General features: G+C 41.8%; 1 protein-coding gene and 1 long non-coding RNA gene across 3 annotated transcripts in view; one reads left to right on the top strand and one right to left on the bottom strand.

Moving 5' to 3' along the window:
* LOC139598949 (ceramide transfer protein-like) overlaps positions 1-22369 on the top strand; it is a 161985-nt gene that overhangs the window by 86473 nt on the left and 53143 nt on the right. The window lies entirely within an intron of this gene.
* LOC139598951 (uncharacterized) lies at positions 945-6088 on the bottom strand. Its single transcript, XR_011682090.1, has 3 exons — positions 6001-6088; positions 5244-5287; positions 945-1999 (listed from the first exon to the last, which is right to left on the bottom strand). It is a non-coding gene; the product is annotated as an uncharacterized lncRNA (long non-coding RNA).

Below are 22369 nucleotides of genomic sequence, written 5' to 3'. Positions count from 1 at the left end.
GAGACCCCCTCAGTAACCCCCTAAGTCATAGTATTCAAAGTTCATGTTTTGTTCCTATTTTTAGTTATTAATACAAAGAAAAAAAGGGGAAAGTACACCCCCTCTCTAAGTCTTAGGTAATATAATGTCTTTTAATCGATCATAGTACAATAATCTTATGATAAATGCATTTCAATGGACACTGGAACATGCTGGGTACATCTGCTTATCTTGATGTTGCCTCAACAAACATCAGAAGGACCTACCTCATGGAAATCTAGGACTCTTGAAGTGACAGTTCATATAAGGACTTGATTTGTTTACAAATTATTTTTCCTGTTTACAAACTGTTTTTCTGTTTACAGATTGTTTTCTCTAATAGTTGGGTTTTTCTCTAAGGGCTAAGTGGGTTAAGGGTTAAGTGGTTTCTTGTTTTTAGAGATAAGTTGTAATTTGTAACCTATAAGCATTATGCCTGTGACATGTTTTCCTGAGTTCTCCCCTAACAGATCCTGGACATGAATGCTTCAGCTCCAGGGCAAATTAGACCCATGCTGTCTTCTGTCACCCTGTTTGCAAAGGCCCCTTGCAGATGAGTGACAGAGAACAGAACACAAATTTTATAAAGACAAGAAGGGTGAGATGCTGCCAGTTACTAGCTGGTTTGTGCTAGGCAAACTAACCAGCCCCTGGGTTGACTGACAGGGGCCTTGCCCAATTACATCTCTCCCAAGGCTGCAGGTATTTCACTGGCCAGAACCTGAAGGGGCATAGAGATCAGACCAATGAAAATATCCAGACCAGGCTTTTCAAATGCCCTTTTTAAGGAAAGGCTTGGGAATAAATGCTCTGTTTGCCACATGAACATCAGGGTGTGTGGTCTCTTTATCTCCAACCCACTTCCCTTCCTTCCCCCCCCCCCCCCAAGTCAATGTCAGAAAGCTGAAAAACTAAGTGACCTCAACTGTTACTCATAACCTATCACAAAGTAGATGAGAGAAGGCTCAAGAAGTAAGACACAGTGATTATGTGGATTATTATGATCAGATTTATTGCTAATACAGTATCTAAACATTACTGATACAGTATTTAAATAACAACTTTATTGTTTATTGCAATGGATTATAGTATCATCAGGTTGTGGTCCCTCCTGTTGAGTCACATGCTTAAGTGAAATCCCCCTGCTTTCTAAAATCAGAAAAGTCTAGGTGTGGCTCAGTCCAGTTAGTCTCAGATTTGGTCAACAGTCTATGACTAAAGGGTTATAATATAAGCATTTTCATCTAGAAATGTACAGGGTTACAGTCTTTGGCCTTGCAGAATTCACAATTAGAAACCAAGAAAGCACCTATGAAACTATTTTAGGTTTTTATCTCTGTATTTGACTGTTGTCCCTAAAGCAGGGTTCATTTACCTAGTGTGAAGGAGCCAATCAACACACTGAGTCGAGATATTTGATTTTATTACAGTTGTGCAGAAAAGGGTGCCAGGCATCTAACAGAGCTGGCATACCTTTTAGGAAACAGGCAGAGTCTTTTTTACAAAAAGGTAACAAAGAAATGATACAGAAACCGGTCACTCATGCTTACATAACAAAATTCTTAATATGCATGTGGTGGTCTGGTCCAGTTCATAATACTATCATTTACATATATGAATTTCCCTGGGGGTGTGTTTTTTAGCATTATAATCATCTAAGGTAACTCTACATTATATTTCCATCCTATCAGCTATGACCAAGTTATTATTTAACTTTATACTCTGTTACAGTTTCTGCTTAAATCTATTTGAACATGGCGCCGTCTCACCATGCTGCCTTGGCCGCGCAGTCCCGGCTTGCATGGCAGCTCCTGGACCGGGATGGCGTTGGATGCTCCTGGCCTTGGCCACATGGTCTCGACTGCGTGGCTGCTCTCAGCGCTGGGATGGTCCCCCCCTGTGGCGGCATGGCCCCCGCTGCCCCACCAGGAAGGGGCCCAGCAGGCCTGCCAGGAAAGGGCTTGGTGGCCCCCTTACCACCCTTCCGAGGCAAGAGAAAAAAAGCTTCCTGTATTTTTTTCCTCTTTTAAATATGTTATCATAGAGGCTTTACCAGCTTTTCTAATTGGCTTTGCAGTGGGCCTCTTCTCAGAGCCAGCCAGCAATTGGTTTTGCCAGGCACTGAGAAACCTTTTAGCAGCTCCTCACAGAAAATCCCTTCCATGGCTGGCTTCCTCCCTCCTCACCAAAAATCAAGCCATGAAAAACCACCACACTCGACCATTCACCATCTTCATACCTGTCCTTTGTATGCTCTCTAATAGCTTTATATCCTACTTATACTGAGGCACCTAAAACTGCACATAGTACTCGAGGTGAGGCCATGCCAATGCACACTAGAGCAGAACAGTCACCTCTCTTCACCATCTGGGGATGCTGTGCCTGATGCACCCCAGGACCTGGTTGGCCCTTTTGGCTGCCAGGGCACACTGTTGACTCATGTTCAACTTGCCATTAACCCAAATCCACAGATCTCTTTCTATGGGGTTGCTCTGCTGCCTCTTGTTTCCCAATTTGTATGTATAACCAGGATTACCACATCCCAGATGGAGAATCTGGCTCTTGCTCTTGTTAAATTTCATATGGTTGATGATTGCACAGCTCTCTAGTCTGTCTAGATCTCTCTGTAATGCCTCTACCCTTGAAAGAGTCCACAACTCCTAATTTAGTATCATTAGCAAACTTACCTAATGTTCAGTAGGTTCTTGAATCAAGATCATTTATAAAAACAATTAAGAGCACTGGCCCTAAAATTAAGCCCGGAGGAACCCTGCTGGTATCTGGCTTTCAGCCTGATATAACCCCATTTACTATAACTCTTTGAGCCTGACTGTGGTGGTTTGACAGGAAATGTGTTTTTTGGGATGCTGTGTTTTGGGCCAATGGATATTCAGGCTTTAACATTGGCATTTAACCTGGCCATTGGGACATGGATCCGCCTCTGAGAACACGGGGTTAAAAGCAGAGCTCTCCCCTGGGAGGGTCCTTTTGGGTTTCCGGCGGGAAAGAGTTCAGGTCTCTCCCCCCGGCCCAGCTGCTGGCTGGGCAGGGGGAGGGGAAAAGCCATATGGCCGGGAGAGGTAGGCCTGAACCCGGGGGTGGAAGGGTGGAAGAGAGAGAGAGACACCGGGAGCCATTGGGCAGCCCCCCCTGAGAGACACAGAGAGAGAGAAAGAGAGCCGCTGCCTGGGACTGTAACCTTGAAACTTGATAAACATGGGCCTGTGCCGGCAGCACGGCTGGGACGGAGAAGAAGGGGGGGGTTCAGCCGGCCGCTTGTAGGAGCTTTTAACCCCTTTTTGGAGAATGAGAACTTTACAGATCATTGACCTCTCCTAGAAGACAGAGTGGAAGATGAGGAAGGAAATGTGCAAGTGTGAGAGAGGTCTGGGCGAGCGAGAGATAGTAGAAGAGTAGAGAAGAATCCTAGTGGGAAGAGATGATGGAGTGGCTTTTGCTGGACTCTTTTTGTACAGCCATGGACAGAACCATGTTCCTTGAGACACAGAGACTGCATTCTAGGGGGAGGCAATGGCCACAGAACCAAGAGGGTTCAGTGTTGGTGCCCCTCGGCCCCAGGGGATGAAAAAAATATGGGGGAGACAGGTGTCCCAAAGGAGAGACTGTGCCTTTTTTGGATCGGGACAGAGCATCCTTAAAAAAGACAACCCTAGAAGCAGCTCTGGTCCGTGTTCAGTGGTGAGAGCACTGGACATGAAAGGAAGAGGTCACGACGGCAGATGTACTCCGGGCAGTGCCACGAGTGACACGGAAGCACACGAGGCTTCAGCTGTGTTTCCAGGGGAAGCCCATGGTACAAGAAGGACTCCTCTCCTCTTGATGAACTGAGGATTGATTGTTTGAAGAGTTGTGCTGGACTAAGAGTTGGTGATTTGAGGAATAGATGTATTGTGTTGGAAATTTGGTGGGGGGAGGAGGAAATGTATTTGTAAGGTTTTCATTTTCCCTGTGTGTGTGTTCCTTTTTATTTGTAGTTGTAGTGTAGTTAATAAAGGTTTGTTTTCTTTCTTCCCTAAGTAGGAGCCTGCTTTGCTTATTCCTGGTCACATCTCACAGCAGCTACCAGGGAGAGGGTATCTTCATGGGGGCACTGGCATCGTGCCAGTGTCAAACCATGACACTGACCCATCAGCTATTTGCTCACACAACCTATTATGGACTTGTCTAGGTTTACACTGGACATTTTTTCCAGAAGCAAACAGTGAAAAATGGTATCAAAAGCTTTGCTAAAATCCAAAACACCCCACATCTACTGGCTTCCCTAGGTCAACTAGATAGGTGACCTTGTCATAAAAGGTGTCTTGGTTTGAGACAATTTAGAGGAGAACACTCTGGAATGAGTTGTCTCTCTTTAAGGGTTCCAACAATCCCTTTCCACCAGTAAGGGACTGTCCTGGAGTGACTAAATGATGCTGTATCCCCTATCATCTGCTCTATGCCCAGAAATGAGTCCTGTAGCTTTAAGTTCAAAGGGGGGGTGTAGTGGTGTCAGAACCCAGGACATTCCTCTGACTGCCCTGGATGGCTCGAGACCCTTGCAAGGGGCTCAGAGACCTTGGCACAAAGACACCTGTGCCTTTGATTTTAACCCATGGAAACAATTACCAACTTTGTGTGAAGATTTACAAGCCACAAGAGTTTGAATAGAATGATAGTTAATTTGTCAAGGGGTGAAAAAGTAGAATTTTGGGGATTTAGAATAGGGGTTCAAGAGGCAAGATGGAGGAATCTGTGTGTGTGTCCTGTCTTTCTTCTTCTTGTCCTCCATCTTCTGCTGTGATGGTGACACTTCTGGATTGGTTTAGAGTAGAGACAGAATGTCTAACATAGGTGATAGGTATTGGAAAATTATTGTAAATAAAGTATACATAGTTTTTAGTATAAAAAACTAACACTACCCCAAGGGCAGTCAGTGTGCCATGAACCGACCTGCCAGACAGACCTCAGCAGGGTCAGAGAAAGAATGTATTAGATAAGAGAAAATAAACAACCTTGAAAACCAGAACCAAGGAATCTCGACTTCTTCTTCGGTCGCGGGGGTGGGAAAAAAGACTCTTTAATACCTTGGAAGCCATTTCAGCAACACAAAACCCGAGATAGTGGTTTTTGATTCACCAATTTGAGATTTTCCAGTCCAATGCACCAATTAATGTGGTGGGTCTAGCACTGGCCAAACGACAGTGCACCCACTAGAATATACTTACTTATTTCCTGCTGTGAGATAGGATTAGGAGGAAGGCAAAGTAGGCTGAAAAGTTGAAAAGGGTATAAAGCAAAGCTCACTAACAGTAACTAAAAGAAAGAATAATAAGAATCAGAATAAAACCTTTAGAACACTTCTCCCCTACACCCTTTTCTTTCCCACTAACAATATAGAGAAACAATTCAGTCAGTTTATCACTTCTAGAATAGTCTTTCTTCAGTTCACTTAAGGAGAAGAGTCCCTCTTGTCAATTTATGGAGACTTCTCCACAAGAAAACAGTTCTCTTGCGGCTTTTAATTTCCACAAATAGCAGCCGCCCGGAAAATCTGCAATCATGAAGTCCCGTCTATTTTTCACAACTTTTCCCACAGTTTCATTTATGGACCATGTCAACTTATGGGGTACTATTTTAAAGATGAGCTGTTCAAGAGCAAAGGTTCTCTTTATCTATCTCTGAGATCATCTTTGAGAACAGAGATCGTCTTCTTCTCTCCCTGGGGCAAAGAGTCTTAACCACTCTTCTCTCACTCTGTTAAACTTCTCATAGGATCACAGCTACCTAACTTCAGCTTGCTTTAGCTTTGCTCATATCTACAATTTAAACACTTAATCTCCCCTCCCCATACTTTCATGAGTTACAGGAAAAAAAATCTCATGTATCAATTACATTCTTCTCCACAGCTTTACAAGAGGATTTCAGCCCTAAGGTCAAAGCATCTCCTCATCCTTCCCATCTGGGACTTGACTCTTGACTGACCTTCATTTATTCATGTTGTTCCTCTACGTGTTCTCACTCCGTCCTTTTCTCTCACCCGAGGGAAGATTGACGGTCTGAAAGTCTTATCGGTGCACTGAAAGAGTTAATATCTGATCTAGGCCTGCAGATGGTCATGTGATTTCTGCCAGGCGGTGGTGGAGCTGTTTATGGTAGAGGATTTCTTCGGCGGCTGCGCGGGGGGGGGGGGGGGGGTGGCTAGGATCTCAGTAGCCAGGCTAGAACACAGCAGCAGAATGCCGGAGGCTGATGGCTTCCCCTCCCCATGCCCGGCAGTTGCGGATGAACCTCAACAGCAGCAGAATCTTGGCCAAGCTGGCCCAACCCAGAGCTGCTCCCAGGGCCCTGCGGACCCCGGCTCGGCCTGGGCTGCCGGTGGGGCAGGGCTTAGTAGTGGCAAGAGGTTAGAAGCTGCAGCTGTGGCCTGGCTCGGCCTTGACCCCATGGCCTCCCCTCCCCCTGCCTGGCAGCTGATGGGGCCCGGCCCCACGGCAGAGCCAGCCAGCCCGGCCCAGCCAAGACAGGGTGGCCGGGCCGGCCTTGTTACCTGCTCTCAGGCCAGAAGAGAAAGAGAGAATTCCCGGGATTTTTCGTTTTTAACATGTGTGTTCACAGAGGTGTGTACAGTTTTCTAGTGGTTTAACAAAGTGTCAATATTCAAAACGACTCACTGATTGGTTTTATCAGGCACAGAGGAAGCTGTCAGCAGCTCCTTTCAAAAGAAACTCACTTCTGTGGTGGCTCCAATAATAAAACCAGCACGGGGGAAAGGCGGTGGAATTCTTTCAGTGGCTGTATTCAAAACACAGATAACTCACTCGTCTTTTCCAGCTCTCTCGGCTTTTTTTCTCCAGAGAGAGAGATGGAGGTTTTCTTTGCTTTTTAGCTAGTTTTTTAGTTAGCTGAGGCAAGAAGTTTTTCCTGGGACTGTGGCTTCTTCTTCTGAAATTGTGCAGCTTATCTCTGGTCTGAAACACCAGAACGTCGCTAGAGGGCCTCCCCACACTGGCCTGGAGGCCAACTCTGGATCCCAGAGAGAGCTGGGCCACACCTACAAAAAGGACTCTGAATCTACAAGCTCTTCTCCGCAGAGAGAGGTTTTATTATTTAACATTATTCATTCTTTCTCATGCCTGTGAGCACCCTGCTTATGAAATAAACAGTTTTTTTCACTTTCCTCCAAGGAAAATTCTTTCCAAACCTGGGTGGAGGAGGGGTTGCTGAAACTTGACTTCTATTAGAGGACACGTTCATTGCAGGATGTTTCCTCCCAATTTGTCTCAAACCAAGACAGGCATGAATACTAAGATACATAAAAGTGGACAAATAACAGTTTATTAACAAACGGAATGCCAACAAGCAGGGGCAAAAAAGTAAATAACCACTAGATATCAAACTGCTAAATCCCACAACCCCACTGGAACAAAGGAAGACCCAAAATTCTAGAAATACCCATTCCCGATACAGGGCCTGGCAGGGACAACCTCAGGCTTTGCAGGACAAAAGGGACAAGAATGCATCACATTCCCCTTGGGAAGGCATGAGTCTCATGAAGCAGTTCCAGCAGCAGCTGAAGAAGCTTCCCCACTCCAAGGCACAGCAGAGCAGGCATGGCAGGTGAAGCAGCTGGGCTGGAGCCACTCAGTATTTCCTCTCCCTGGCTCCGCTCGGTCGGACAGCGACTTGGGCTGGAGCAGGGCCACTCTGCTCCACTTTTGTCAACACAACGCCCCTGGCTTTGGACAGGCAGATGTGGAATTCTCCCTTAAGGCCGCTCAAAGACCGCTACTGCAGCTTTTCCAAGCCCAGTTAAAAAACAACACAAAAAGGAAAGAAAAGAAAAGCCTTTGCCTGAACAAAGACCAAGCAACTAGTGGCGCAAATACCACACTGTGAAAAAAGCTGCAGAAAACCTGTGCAGGAAAATTTTAAAAATACCCACACATAGGAACACCCCCCCCCCCCCCCCCCCCAGGTCCCCAGTTGCCAGGTCTTAAAGATACAGTAACAATTTTTAAGGGCGCAGATTGATATGGACTACAATGTCAATATGAATCAACTCAAGACAAAAGGAAATTATGTTAATTAAGCAGGACTTTCCCCTCATGAACTCATGATGGCTGTAACCAATGACTGCATTTTCTCTCAAGTGTTTTTCAATAACTGCCAGAATAGCTTTCTCCGTAATTTTGCTAGGCACTGAAGTGAGACTGACAGGCCTATACTTACCAGGGTCATCTCTCTTGTCCTTGAAAATTGGGACAATGTTATCTAGCGTCCAGTCAACTGGGACCTCTCCAGATTACCAAGACCATTTGAAAATCACTGAGAGAGGTTTTGCAATTATATGAGCCAGATCTTTGAGCATTCTTGTATGAACCCCATCAAGGCCCATAGACTTACAGGGATCTAGCTGGAGCAGCAGATCCTGCACAGTTTCACTATTGACTGGGAGTTTGTCATTCTTGCAGTCGTGGTCCTCCAGCTCAGGGCTCTGGAGGTCCCAGAGGCCATCACTGGTATTGATGAGGGAGGTGAAGAAAGCAGTAAATGTCTCTGCTTTGTCTGTGTGCCTGTTTGTGAGGTGACTGAATTCATCAAGCCACAGACCAATGTTATCTCTGATTCTCCTTTTGCTGTTAACATATTGAAAAGCCCTTTTTGCTGTCCTTCACAGTGTTGGCCATCTTGAACCCTAATGGTGCTTTGTTCACACGAATTTTCTCCCTACAGTGATGAATAGCATCTCTATAGTCCTCCCATGTTGCCTGTCCTTGCTTCCACTGCCCATACACTTTCCTTTTCCACCTAAGTTCTAGGATGGGATCCCTGCTCAGCCAAGCTGGCCTTTTGCCTTGCTTGCTTGACTTATGACACTTGAATTTCCTGCTCCTGTGCTCTTAAGAAGATGGTTCTTAAAAAGTGATGAGCACTGATGGACCCCAGAACCTTCAAAAACATTTTCCCAGGGAACCTTACTAACTGGGTTCCTGAGTAGCACCAAAATTGGATTCTGTAGTCATACAGAGGATCTTCCAGATTTTGAATAGAACGTGGCATTATTTTCTAGGTCTTGTAAACTATCCTGTATTGCAGCAGTAATATAGTTTTTTTATATTCAGCTTGAAAGCCACTAAATCTGATTCATGTCTAGAACTATCTGCAGATTGTTATCTGTCCTGTACTTATGCAATACAATATTTCCTATAACCAAATCAACCTTAAACATAATATTTCCCTGATGTACATGTTAAATTTTTGGTGGTCTTCCATTAACTTTCATCTTTCTAGCTCTGCTGTCTTGAATTTTGGTTTCTTTCCATATATAATTCTTTGTGCTGCCTGGGTTTGGTTCAGTTTATTTAGTGATTGTGCTCATTCATCTATTTCTTTCTAAAGAATGGTCAGAATGGAGACCAGCTAGCTGAGGAAAGGCTAGATCATTTAGTGCTAACTTGGTTATTAGCTGAGCTTTCTTGTTATTCTGTTAGGAGCTGCTTATCTGAGTCTGAAGTGGTATACATATGTGGACTTAGGATAATTTTAAATTTTTGTGTCCATGAAAGCTGGAGTCTCCTTCATCTAGTCAGAGCGTTAACAGATAGTCTTTATAATCTCATTAGAGGTCTTAAACTACCATTTTAAACCCCTCTCCCCAAATGGTAGTGATCTTAAGATACTTTATAGCTATCTTTCCCTTGAATTAGCTAAATATATTAATTGACTGAAGCTTCAAATATATTTAAAGTAACTTTTTGATCACCATATAGCCAGATTGGTAACCCAGGCTGTTCTGAAATGTCTAAAGAATGCCTGAAAATTACATGCCAAAATGCAAATAAGCAGAGCATTGCCTTGTGGGTGCAGTACCATGGGGACATACACAAAAACAACACAAACAAAACCACATACAACTGAAAAAAACCACAACATCCCCCCAACAACAAAAACCACTTTGAAAAGAACTAACTCAGTATCATATAGCATGAAAAGCTTGTGACACTACCGCTAAGCTGTTAAGAGTATGTAAATCAACATATTTGTAATGCTATTTAATGAAAGGCAATGTATATGGTTGAAGTAAACTTGGTACCAAATCCAATGCTGAGTCTTGAGGGGACTGGAACTAAGATACCAGGCTCAACACACATTTGGCCATGCAGTAGATAATGGGTCTCATTTCTATAAACAAGTGGGATTCTAGTAGTAAACTTAAAGGTGTTATTAATTCACTTTGTGACAACTGTGGTAGATCATTTTGATACTTTTATTTCATAGAAATAAAGGGAATGTTGGTGCTTGTAACTGACAGAATGACACATGATGAAACAAAGGGCTAAGCCAAAAAGCTTAAAATTCAACAACTTAGGAGTTGTTGAATTAACATCCTTAATAACGATTCTGGCCAGAAATCAGAGACAAATGGTCATTTATTTGCCAAGAATGTCCAACGAAGCAAAGACTTCCAAGGGTTTATGTACACTACAACTTTTACCCCCTCCTTCTACTATTTCATCAGATACAGATCTATCACGTCTGCTTGCAATACTGCCATCTAGCGTCCTTTTCTGGTAATTTTTGAGGAGAGGTGTGAGGACGTGTCTCCTTTTTCTTCATCACCTTTGTCATGCCGCCTTCCAGATGACCTTTCAAGCCTCACGCATGCACCTTTCCTTCTTATGGTGTCCCATTTATTATCTTATTGTTCTAATTGTTTACTTCAACATCTAATTTGTCTCTAGTTATAAAATAACTCTGAGGCTCCTCTAGTTAATACCTTTTGATTGAAGCTTCTGGAGTGTAGCAATCTCCCTTAGTACAGGTGTAGTACATTAATCAGTCTAAGCCTGGGTTACTCCCTGTTCTTTCCCATGCATGTCTTATTTTATTAAATCAAAGTTAACCACTGATTAAAACTAAAAGCAGCTAAAATAGCAGAATTATAGAAACTAAAATAACAAAGTTGCAAAAACATATATTTCTTAACTAATCTCAATACTGCTCCTTACAAAATTCAAAATCACTGAATTTCTTGGCTTAATACGATATATTTCTCTTTCATGTTAGCTCTAGGAATCAAGCTCTCTGTGGCAGTGGCAGCACATTTTTGCACAGTCTTCCTGAAAACAGTATTTTTTGTTGAGACATCTGTGCTAAGCTTGACTTTAGTGGTAAATGCCTCTTCAAATCAGGGTAAGTGGTGCTCTTTGTATCAAGAACAGAAAGTACAGAGCTGCAATGTGGAGTTAGTGAGTGGTTAAATGGTAAAAGTTGACAGTTACCAAATAGATCTGCATTCTGCTTACTAAGAAGTATTACTCATCAGCTCAAACAGTACTGTGCATTAACATTTTAGTAGAAAAATCTCAGATACTCTGCCTCATCTACCAAATGAAGTCTTTTTTTTCCCTTTTCTAAAAAACTTGGCAATGGGTGGGTTTGCTTCAGTGAGCTTTCATTAGAGTGGAACTCAGTGAGTTCATTTTAACAGAACAGAGTTACACCCTAGCCAAAGGGAGTATGTGCTGCCCAGCCATGATATATAGGCAGTAACATTCAACACAGGTAATGTCGTTCAAAGTCCTTCCTGCCTTTTTTGTCACACCCCTCCCCATGTCCCTCCCAAAAAAGAGAATAACTGCAGAAGCTAACATGACTCTAAAGAGCTATGGGAGACTTTGAAAAGGGGAATTCTTTTAAAAACAGAACGATGAGACTTGGGACATCTCTTGCATATTTAATTCAATGTCCACTTGCCTTTATGGGAAGCTTTGAAGGTAATCATCCTAATATAATTTCTATTGTAAAAGAATAAAATTATTTTTTTCTCTCTGAAAACAAAGAATGAAAGTATGCATCTGCTGTCTCTTTAGTGTCATCTAGGTGAATGGACTTACTGCAGAGTAATCAAAATCTGGTGTCTTGAACATATGTTTTAAATGGGAGAGCAGGAAGAAAGGTTTAATATTCGTCAGAGATATTTATTGTTATGAACATGAGCATTAGAACATATTGGTGTTTGGGAGGAGGGGAATAGGGAGAGAGTTGTTCATCTTTCTTCCCCCTGGTAATCTGAAATAACTTCTATTACCCTAAAATTGCTGGTTTGAGTAAGCAAGTATAGATAGGGCTGCTCAGCTGATATGTAATACTTTCACTGATATGTCTTTTTATTTTAGGAACTCTTAAAACATATGATATTGCTCATCATTTAATGTTACTAATTTTTCCAGGTGCACTTATTACTGGACATTGTATATTTCCTGAAAGAAGACTTCAGGGCAAAGCCAGTGAATTGGCAGTTTCTATTGACTATATAAGTATATGTTGCAGCAAACCTTAATGCTGTCGAAGGTGCTTTGAGCCTTTTGAGGGGAGAGCTCCACTATATGTATATCTTTTTCCTTTCTGTATCTGAGACTAGGTGTTATGTCTAAATACTTAAGTGTTAAGATAGTTTTTCTATTTAGCATTTTGTTTTTATCATGTTAGACTTGTTCTTGACCTACAGACTAATATGAGAATTATGGAATCAGGTAGGTCTAGTCTTTGTAAACCGATTCATGCTTTCATTTAACTTTTCTAAATGTTGGTACATCCATTGTGTTTTATATATTTGACCAGACTGAGTTTCATTTCTAAACAAACATCATTTTGATGCAAATAGAAAGGACTGTTTTTATGAAACCTCAACCCTGGCCAACTTTAGGAATTTGAGGTTATATCAGGAACATGACAAAAAAGATGCATGTTCCCCTAAGGTTCAGTACTAGTGCCAGTTCTGTTTAATATATTGAACGACTATCTATATGAGGGGATCAAGTGAACCCTCTGTAAGTTTGCAGTAACACCAAGTGTAGTGGGAATGTTGATCCGCTGAGGGGTAGGAAGGGTCTACAGAGGGATCTGGACAGGCTATATTGATGGGCCATGGCAAATTTTCTGGGATTCAACAAGGTGAATTGCTGGGTCCTGCACTCAGGTCACAACAACCCCCTGTAATGCCACAGACTTGGGAAAAATGTCTGGAAGGCTGATTGGTGGGAAAGGACCTTGGGGTTTTGGTTGACAGTCAGGTTAACATGAGCCAGCATGTGCCCAGTTGGCCATGAAGGCCAATGACACCTTGGCCTGTATCAGCAATAGTGTGGTGAGCAGGACCAAGGAAGTGATTGTCTCCCTGTACTTGGCACTGGTGAGGCCACACCTCAAATACTGTGTTCAGTTCTGGGTCCCTTATGACAATAAGAACATTGAGGTGTTGGAGTGAGTCCAGAGAAGGGCAACGAAGCTGGTGAAAGGACAAGAGAACAAGTCTTAAGAGAGAACAAGTCTTATGATAACCATCTGAAGGAACTGGAGTTGTTCAGTCTGGAGATAAGGAGGCTGAGGGGAGACATCAGTCTCTGCAACTACATAAAAGGACATTTTTGCAAGGGGTAGGGTCAGTCTCTTCTCCCAGGTAACAAGTGACAGCACAAGAGGAAAGGGTTTCAAGTTGCACCAGGGGATGTTTAGATTGGATATTTGGAAAATTTTCTTCGCTGAAAGGATGGTCAGGCATTTGAACAGACTGCTCAGGGAAGTGGTGGAATGACCATCACTGGAAGTGTTCAAAAAATGTGTGGATGTGGCACTTGGGGACATGGTTTAGCGATGAAGATGGATGGTAGTGTTAGGTTAACAGTTGGACTTGATGGTCTTAGAGGTCTTTTCCAGCCTTAAGGATTCTATGTCCTGGCAATTCCTTTATTTCATATAACATTTTTTGTTCAACTCTAATTGGTGCAGTGAGTCTTCTTTGGTATTTGGGGAGTTTTAAGGGAAGTGGGTGTTGAGACCTGATAAAAACAAGGAAGGAAGGAAGGAAGTAGGAAGAATTGGGAATACATTTTGAAAGCCAAGAAAAATTCATTAGATTTGATGAGATGTGAGATGCAAACAAGCACTGATAAAAGCAAAACTCTTTTCTGTTCTCCCCCTTTTTCCCCCTAAATTATTCTTGTGAAAATGCAGTTTAAACTGAATGATGTGTTCTAATAATTTTTCTTAGGATGTAAGATCAGTTTTTCTTAAATCCTGTCAGATATGGATGGACTTTTTGATCTTTGACAATTCTGACTTTATGCATCAGTGTTTGCTACCTATTGCATACTCTGGGATATGCTGAGCATTTAATGGATTTCTATTCTCATGGCTAGATGAATATCTGAGGACTGAGTAGAGAGGAAAAAAAAACCCCACCCTGTGGCCTCATTTCTCTTCACAGAGAAAAGCATGGCACAACTTCCCAAGGATATTTCTGAGAATCGCAGGGAGGAACCTCAGAGAAAGAAAAAACAATTCTTATCTCATTTACTGCTCCTATTGTTGTTCACAAGTGGAATGCATTGTGGAAGATTGTTTACCTGAAGGGAATTGGTAATTGGATTCTGGTGTGATTATTTTGATTCATTGACCAATTGAATCCACATGTGTGTGTGTTGGGACTGTCAGCTGACAGTCATGAGATTCTGGGTGGTTGAGTGCTTGTGCAGATTCAGTTTATGTGTAGTGTAATATAGTGTAATATAGTATAATAAAGTAATTAATTAGCCTTCTGATATCATGGAGTCAGATGCATAATTTCTCCCTTTGTCAGGCTTGCCCTGCTTTTACTATACCCTCCCTGTTTCTGTATGTGGCAGTGACAAGATAATGTTTAAGTGCAGCAGGTGAACTTTAGTGCATTGGTAGCTGAGGCCAGAACATCAGTGCTTTTCCTGATAGTGTCTAACAACAGAATGGAAATTTCTGGTTCTTGTGTAGATCTTGCTTGTCCCCCTCCTGACAGCCTAGATTCACAAGAGGGAGAAATAGCCCTCTTCCAGTCTTGCTATAGCTTGGCTGCCCAGTTGTACAAGCTTCTTTTAGATTTATTATTAAGTCAGTATATAGAGCAAAGTGGTTATTGTCACATTGGGTTTTGGCACCTTTGCTCAGGAAAGAGTTTTATTCTGTAAATCACACTTTCCCACAGCAGTTCCTGAGCCTGAGAAGCAGAACTTTCTCTGTTGGCTTGAGTGTCCTTTTGCTCAGTGTCCTAGCTCTTCTTCATTCTCCTTTCTCTCAAGGGAGTACTTGACCCTTTCTATTCAGCTTGTATGGAATCTTAAGATTTAAAGACACCAAATAATATTTGGTGAATAGTTTTCCTGTGCACATTAACAGTTAAAGGGAATTAATGGAAAAAAAACAGTATATATCCACATAATTAAACCTAAGTGTGAACTGCGTGGATAAAGATTCTCAAAGGCCAGTCATTTGCCTTTGGTTGCCTCTTTGTCAATCTGCCTTCTCTTCCTCTCCTCTCCCTCTCCCTCTCCTCTCCCCTCCCTGCAATATTTTGTCTTGTTTGTACTACTTCTTGGCCCTTTCCCTTTCTTTAGAAAGCAGTATATGGTTCCAGGGCTTATTAACCTGTGTACCACTCTAGCTCATGCAGCTATTTGTTGCGGTGTGATGTAATAGCCTGTCCAAGTCATCCCGGTTCTTTCCCCAGGTGTGCCAACAACCTCTCCCTTCCCCTCCCTTGCCCATTGCTGAGTGCTGTCCGTCAATCTTGGCATTCCAGAAAGGTTGTCGTGTGATTGGTGAAGTTCAAAAGATGCCTTTCAACCCTGGGGGACATTGGGCCATCCAGGTGTCATTTGTCCCCTGAGACTTCCCCCCCTTACCTGGTTGGTGGGATCCCTACCCCTTCCCTCCCCCTCTCCCTGGAGTTAAAAGACACAACAATCACACAGTTCATTAGTTCTGTTAGAGCTGTTACTGCATTCAGAGGCCTGTGTGCCAGGAATAAAGCTCTGGATCAAAACCCTCCAGCAGAACTTGACTCCTTTTCCTTCACCTCGCCTAAAGCCTTTCCACCAGAGGTAAACCTGAGCTCCTGCATGCCTGGACTTGTCCCAAGCACCCAGCTGCAGCATCCAGCCTGCCAAAGGTGTCTCTGAGGTGAAACCACCACAGCTGCTGCCCTTGGTCAAGCAGCAAGGGCCAGACGAGCCCAGGCACGTTCCATCTGGCTATATTGGTATTTAATTCCAATAGCTATTAAAGGTGCTTATTGTCTGCAGGCAACACACTGTAACTTAAGAAAAATGTATGCTGTTTGAGAACTAAACACCCAAAAGATGTTACTTAGATTGAATGAGTGAGTAGAGCAGTTACGATAATTTTAGTGCTGTATCATTATAACTTTTATTTTTCAGTTGTGTTGCTTTTCATTGTAGAATTCCTATTTTTTTCCTCCTGTGCATGTAGTATGTTTATTTACTGTGGAGCTGCAGCATTTATCACTGCTGCAGGAAAAATATGTTTACAATTCTTTACCTGTTCTTGCAGTTGCAAAGAAAGGTCAGGTCAGAAGCTTTCTTGCTCTCTATAAGTGGTCTCCTGCACTGTGTTTGAGAGGGCTGTAGGCAGGGAAATCATCATCCATCTGCTGTAAACTGGATTGTGAAATTTCTATCTCTACCTTCCTGATAATTGCCTTGCTTTTGAAACCATCTATTGTCAGACCCTTTAGAACAATTGAAAAAATAAAACCTACAGACGCATGTTAAAGATAAAATTAACTTCAATCCACAGAAATGCATCCTGGACTGCCCTACCTGTAGTGTCTGTTTTTCTGTCTACAGCAATCCCTAGGTAGCCCTTCTGTGGCTCATCTTCATTCTTGAAACTTCTGCAGCAAGTCTAAAAATTGCTCTTGGAACACTGGTGTTTGATAGAGCTTTTTTGCTTAGTATCCACCAAGTCTTTCATAGTACCGTCCATCTCTTTCATTTTGTGTTGCTACTTTTTTTTTACATTATTGTTTTTATAACACATTGTGGTTTGATCTCATAGATGTTTTAGTAAGATTTTTCACAAATACTGCAGAAAAAATTATTAGAGTCACTGTATCCTAAAGTCTGTTTTATCCCTTCCTAGGGTGAGCTGTATGTCTTGAAGGTGCTGCCTGCTGCTTGTGTTATGTAAAATAATAAATAATTTATAATGCTAACTGAAAATATCTGTTTTGGTGGACAAGCATACATGGAAGTGCTTGACGGGCACTTTATTGAGACATAATCAAAATAATGCCTTAAAAATATGGTAGAAAAATATGAGCTTTTTTTTTTTTTAAGTGAGGGAGCTTTTCAGTGAGTCTTTGCTTTACTCCAGAGTATTATTTACAGACTTTAGGAAATCCTTACCCGGTGGATCAGTGTGAGCCATAATGGAGGGCTGCAATATGATTCTGTGAATACTTAGCTATTTTATTGAAAGCAGTTTTTCTGATGTACTGCCTTGTTGCTGATATCAGCACCTGCTCAAGTAAAGAATCACAGGAAGCTTTGGATCATGTGGCCCTTTCCTCTTGTCTATCATAATGAAAATAATTTTGAAAGGACTAATGGATTTCATGCACCACCTTAGAAAGCTGAAGGTGTTTCAATGTACTAACAAATACCAGCTTTGTCCGTAGCTTTGAAGATATGATGTATGCATGGAATTTAAAGAACTGCATCTATATACTCAAAATGGTAAAATAACGTTAGTGCTTGATGCTATGAATTGATACAACTTTTGCAAATTATTTTGTTTTCAAGAAGAGACTGCTGGCTTCTATCATGTGCACTCTACCTGCTTTTCCAAGTTTTATATGGGAAATGAAAAATTATGTAAACAGAAGCTTGTGTCCGCATTCCTCTTGTCAATGTAATTGAGTATTTCTGCACTGAAAAAAATAAATTACAATCTGCTTTATGAGACAAATGCAGCAGTGACCTGCTCTTTATGGTAGTAGAGCAGTGGGGTTTTGCATGATGTATGTTTTCATGTCTGTAACAATCTGCTTGCATGTGTCTGTTGAGCGGGATGACTTGTCTTTGGCATCAGTTATAAAGCAATACTTTTGTTCTGGTTCTTCTGACAAATAAGTATTCTTGATGGAGTTTTTATTTTTTTTTCCCTTTGGCTGCTAAACCATAATTATCTGAGACAGTTTTGTGAATATGATCTATAAGTGCACACACTTCGGATTTGTGTTGTGTGCTGTTTAGTCTGCTGTATTTGCGCCTTGGTTGCACATAGTTAAAACTGCCTAAATGCTTTTTGTGTAGGTGTCCTGGGGTGACTGTATGGTTGGGTATCCCCTATCATCTGCTTTTTTGTCCAGGTATAAGTTCTGTGCCTTTAAGAACGAAGGGGGGGAGCAGTGGAATTCTTTTGGCACAGTTTTTTTTTTCTTTGCATATCCTCCTCCAGGTTTGCTGCAGCTGCAGTTTCCTGTGTTGTCTGCAGTGCAGAGGGAGGACAGCTGTGCTTTTTCAGCTAGTTTCTCATCTGTGAGCTGAGGCAAAAGTTTTCCCAGGACTGTGGCTTCTTCTTCTGGAACTGTTCATCTCTGCTCTGGTCCGAAAACTCAGACCAACATCAGGAGCCCACACCGTGGCCCAGAGGTGCCCAGGATGCTGCATCCCAGCTCCAGAGAGAGAAAGCCGAGCCACACCCACAGAAAAGACTCTGAATTTACCAGCTTTTCTTACAGCGAGAGGTTTTATTATTTAACATTACTAATTTTTTTCATGCTTGTGAGCACTCTGCTTATTAAATAAACAGTTTGTTGTTTTCACTTTCTCCACGGGGACCTTTTCTGAGCTGGTGGGGGAATGTCACAGTAACAAGTGCCTGGATAAGTTGGATTCAAACCTATACAGGGGACCCTCAGCCAACCCTGTTCAATCTTAGATGTAAGCACACCACTGGGCAGAGATCTGGGCGGAGAGAGATCCCAACCAATCAGCTGTCTAAGCCCTGGAAATTCAAACCCCCTGTATAAGGAGGGTCCAAACAATAAAACACACTGTTGTCACCTAGATCTCTGAGAGTTTGTGTCATCCCTGTCTCCGACCAACGACCCCACATAACAGGGGAGGAGCTGCCGGAATCTGCTTTTTTCAAGAGGAGACACCCCTTTGGGATGTTTCCTCCTAAATTTGTCTCAAACTGGGACAAATATATTGGCGCCCAATGTGGGCCTGGAGAAAGTGAGAAAAAACCTGTACAAATTAAAATGTCAGGCAAATGATAATGGAAACAAAGGTCTATCTGAAGGGTTACCCAGAACAAGTCAGTCAACCAGATGAATTGCAACTCTGAGTGTTAAAAAAGAAAGAAGGGTAATTGTAGCAGGTGATTCCCTTCTGAGGGAGATGGAGCACCCTGTATGCCGATCAGACCTGTCTCACAAGGAAGTCTGCTGCCTCCTTGGGCCCTGGATAGGAGTGTTGATCTGTTAGAGGGTAGGAAGGCTCTGCAGAGGGATCTAGCCAGGCTGGACTGATGAGCTGATGCTAGCTGTATGAGGTTCAACAAGGCAAAGTGCTTGGTCCTGCACTTAGGCCACAATAACTCCATGCAGCATTGCAGACTGGGGGAAGAGTGGCTGGACAGCTGCTTGCAGAAAAGGATCTGGGGTAGCTGGTCAAGAGCTGGCTGTATATGAGCCAACATGTGCCCAGGTGGCCAAGAAAGCCAATGCCATCCTGGCCTGTATTAGCAATAGTGTGGCCAGTAGGACCAGGGAAGAGCTTGTTGCCCTGTACTAGGCACTGGCGAGGCCATACTCAAATCCTGTGTCCAGTTTTGGGCCCCTCACTACAAGACAATGAAGTGCTGGATCAATTTCAGAGAAGGGCAACAAAGTTGGTGAAGGGTCTAGAGGTTAAGTCCTATGAGGAGCAGCTGAGGGAGCTGGGGTTGTTTAGCCTGGAGAAAACAAAGCTCAGGGTAGACCTTATCACTCTCTACAACTACCTGAAAGGAAGTGTCTGTTTGAGACAAGTTCTGGAGGAAATGTCCTAAAATGAACATCTCCTCTAAAGAAGGCAAGTTTCGGCATTCCCTCCCCCACCGATGCGAAAGGAATTTCTTGAAGGAAAGTGAAAAAACTGGTTTATTTAACACACAAAGTGCCCGCAGGGCACGGGGAAAAGAAAATGAATAATGTTAGATTTTAAACTTCCTCACTGCAGAGAAAGCTGGTGGATTCAGAGTTCTTTCCTTAGCTGTGGCTTGGCTTTTACCTGAGGTCCGGAGCTGGGATGAGGAGTCCCTGCAGCCTCCTTGCTGGGACTCACACCGTGGGACTCACTGTGATGTTCTGTTGTTCGGACAGTTCCAGAAGAAGCCACAGAAATCACCAGAGAAGCTGTATGCAGTCTGGGAAAAACTTCTTGCCTCAGCTAACAAAAAGAAGCCATCTAAAAGAAAAAAAAAAAGTACTCTGTCTCCATGCTGCAGAGAGACAACGGGAAAGTATGTGTGAGCTGACAACAAACCGTACAATAGTACTAGAGTAGTACTATTAAGATGTGACTGATTAAATCTTCAAATAGGGACATTCAGAAATTTCACTTCTTAAGCTTAAATTCAAGTTTTACATAAATATGTCTTTCCCACTTAAAGGAGAAAACCAGAAAACATTTGCTGTCCTTAGTTAAAATGCTTTGACCTCAATGCAATGGATATTTTGGCTACATTTTAAAACCGATCTGTTCATTAAATCATATCCAATTAAACAGAAAACAGAATGAGTCCCTACTGTCCAACTGACTGTAGTAAAAGCACATTCCAAGTAATTTTAATATTTGTAGTGTATGATTAAGTAAACATTGAAGTTACGAGGAAAACAGTGAAGTTTGGTTTAGATTTGCATTTAGAAGAAATCTAAACAGAAGTGTTTCATGATGCTTTGAGGTTTGAAACTCTTACAAAATGCTCTCTTGAGGTTTATGCTAATTAAACACTTCTGAAATTAAATTATAGTATTGTATGCCTAAAACTCTTAATTTTTCTTTTAAAAATCCTTTTATTCCCTTACTTCCTCTGTTTTCACTTGTCAAGCATTTGAAAGTCTTAAAATCCATCTAAAGAGCCAAAAGCCCTTACCTTGAGTATTTGCAAAAAACCTAATCAAGGCTTCATTATTTGTTTTGTTATATTTGAAATTCCAATCTGGTGAATTAACGTATAATCTCTGTACTGTAACACAAGTGCAATGCAATTCAAAACGTGGTCCAGTATACCAAATATGTTGCCGAAGTTAGGTATACTGCTGAACACTTGAACTAATATTCTAGAAGAGCCCTGTGTATCCAATGCAAATGTTCTAATAAAAAGCTTATTCCAATAGATATTGTAAAACTATTGTTTAAAACAAATAGTAGTACTAATTGTTAAAATTTTGACCTTTTAGCACTTCTGTCACTACACTTGTGCGACTATATTTCTAGCACTCTTGCTCAGTATAAAATAGCTTTACATTCATTATTTATAGCAGAAATTTCTAAATGCATCTTGCCTTATATTGTTTCACTATAAGCTGTCATTAAAAAACTCTCTGCAATCTCAGATAAGTTAATTTTTTTTTGCTAAATTAAGCATTTAAGATGTGCCTTATCTTTTGAACTTATGAGTGTCCTTTTTCCTTTTTTCTTTTTTTCTTTTTCACTCATTTCTGCTCTCTCACTCTCTTTCTCTCTCTTTTTTTTCTTCTAAGTTGATGATTACTTAGCCATTTTCCACCAAGATTTGGAATACCATTTTCTAACTATACTTGCATTTTTCCACTTTGCTTCTACTTCTGATACTTATTTCTCTTTCTTCTGTTTCCTCAATTCTTTGTTGTCTTATACCTCATTCTTTAAATGGGCCAGATAGAAACTGACTCTTGGCTCTGTTTAACTTGTTTTGGCTAGGTAATCTCATTCAGTCACATTCATTCAGGAATTAGGCTAATTCTGGAAGTCACATTTTTCTTTTAAGTCATACTTTAATTTTTCCAAAACTGTGTTTCTCTGCCACTGCTCCTTTGTAACCCAAATATACATGTTTTGTCCTGCACATTTGCAGTATTGTATAAATTCTCCTGTTATAACTAACTACAGCTTTGTGTCCTTTCTCCTTTCTTTTAATACTCTGTAAGTTCATTTGCATCTTAATTTATCAGCACTTTCTCAACTTCCCAAAGCCTATGCCGTTTTCAAATTTTCTACAAAAGTCCAACACCTAGAATTCCATTGTTGCTTCTTTCTTGTTCCATATCATATGAACACATCTCCCCTTTTCCCTGCCCTGTCTGAATTATTCTGCTGCTGCAGTATTTTTTATTCTGTCAAAGATCCTTTACAGTATTCTCTGTCTACTTGATCAAATTTATTAGCAGTATTTCAGATATTGCTCTGAACCATCTGTTTCTTTTGTCACAGAAATTTTGCAACTGACACATGTTGACAGAGAGGTGAGGATGTATAGTATAGAA

This window comes from Agelaius tricolor, unplaced genomic scaffold (genome assembly GCF_023055355.1).
Source record: "Agelaius tricolor isolate 1412-34295 unplaced genomic scaffold, bAgeTri1.0.p SCAF_21, whole genome shotgun sequence".
Classification (NCBI taxonomy): domain Eukaryota; kingdom Metazoa; phylum Chordata; class Aves; order Passeriformes; family Icteridae; genus Agelaius; species Agelaius tricolor.
This window is presented reverse-complemented; position numbering and strand designations above follow the sequence as displayed.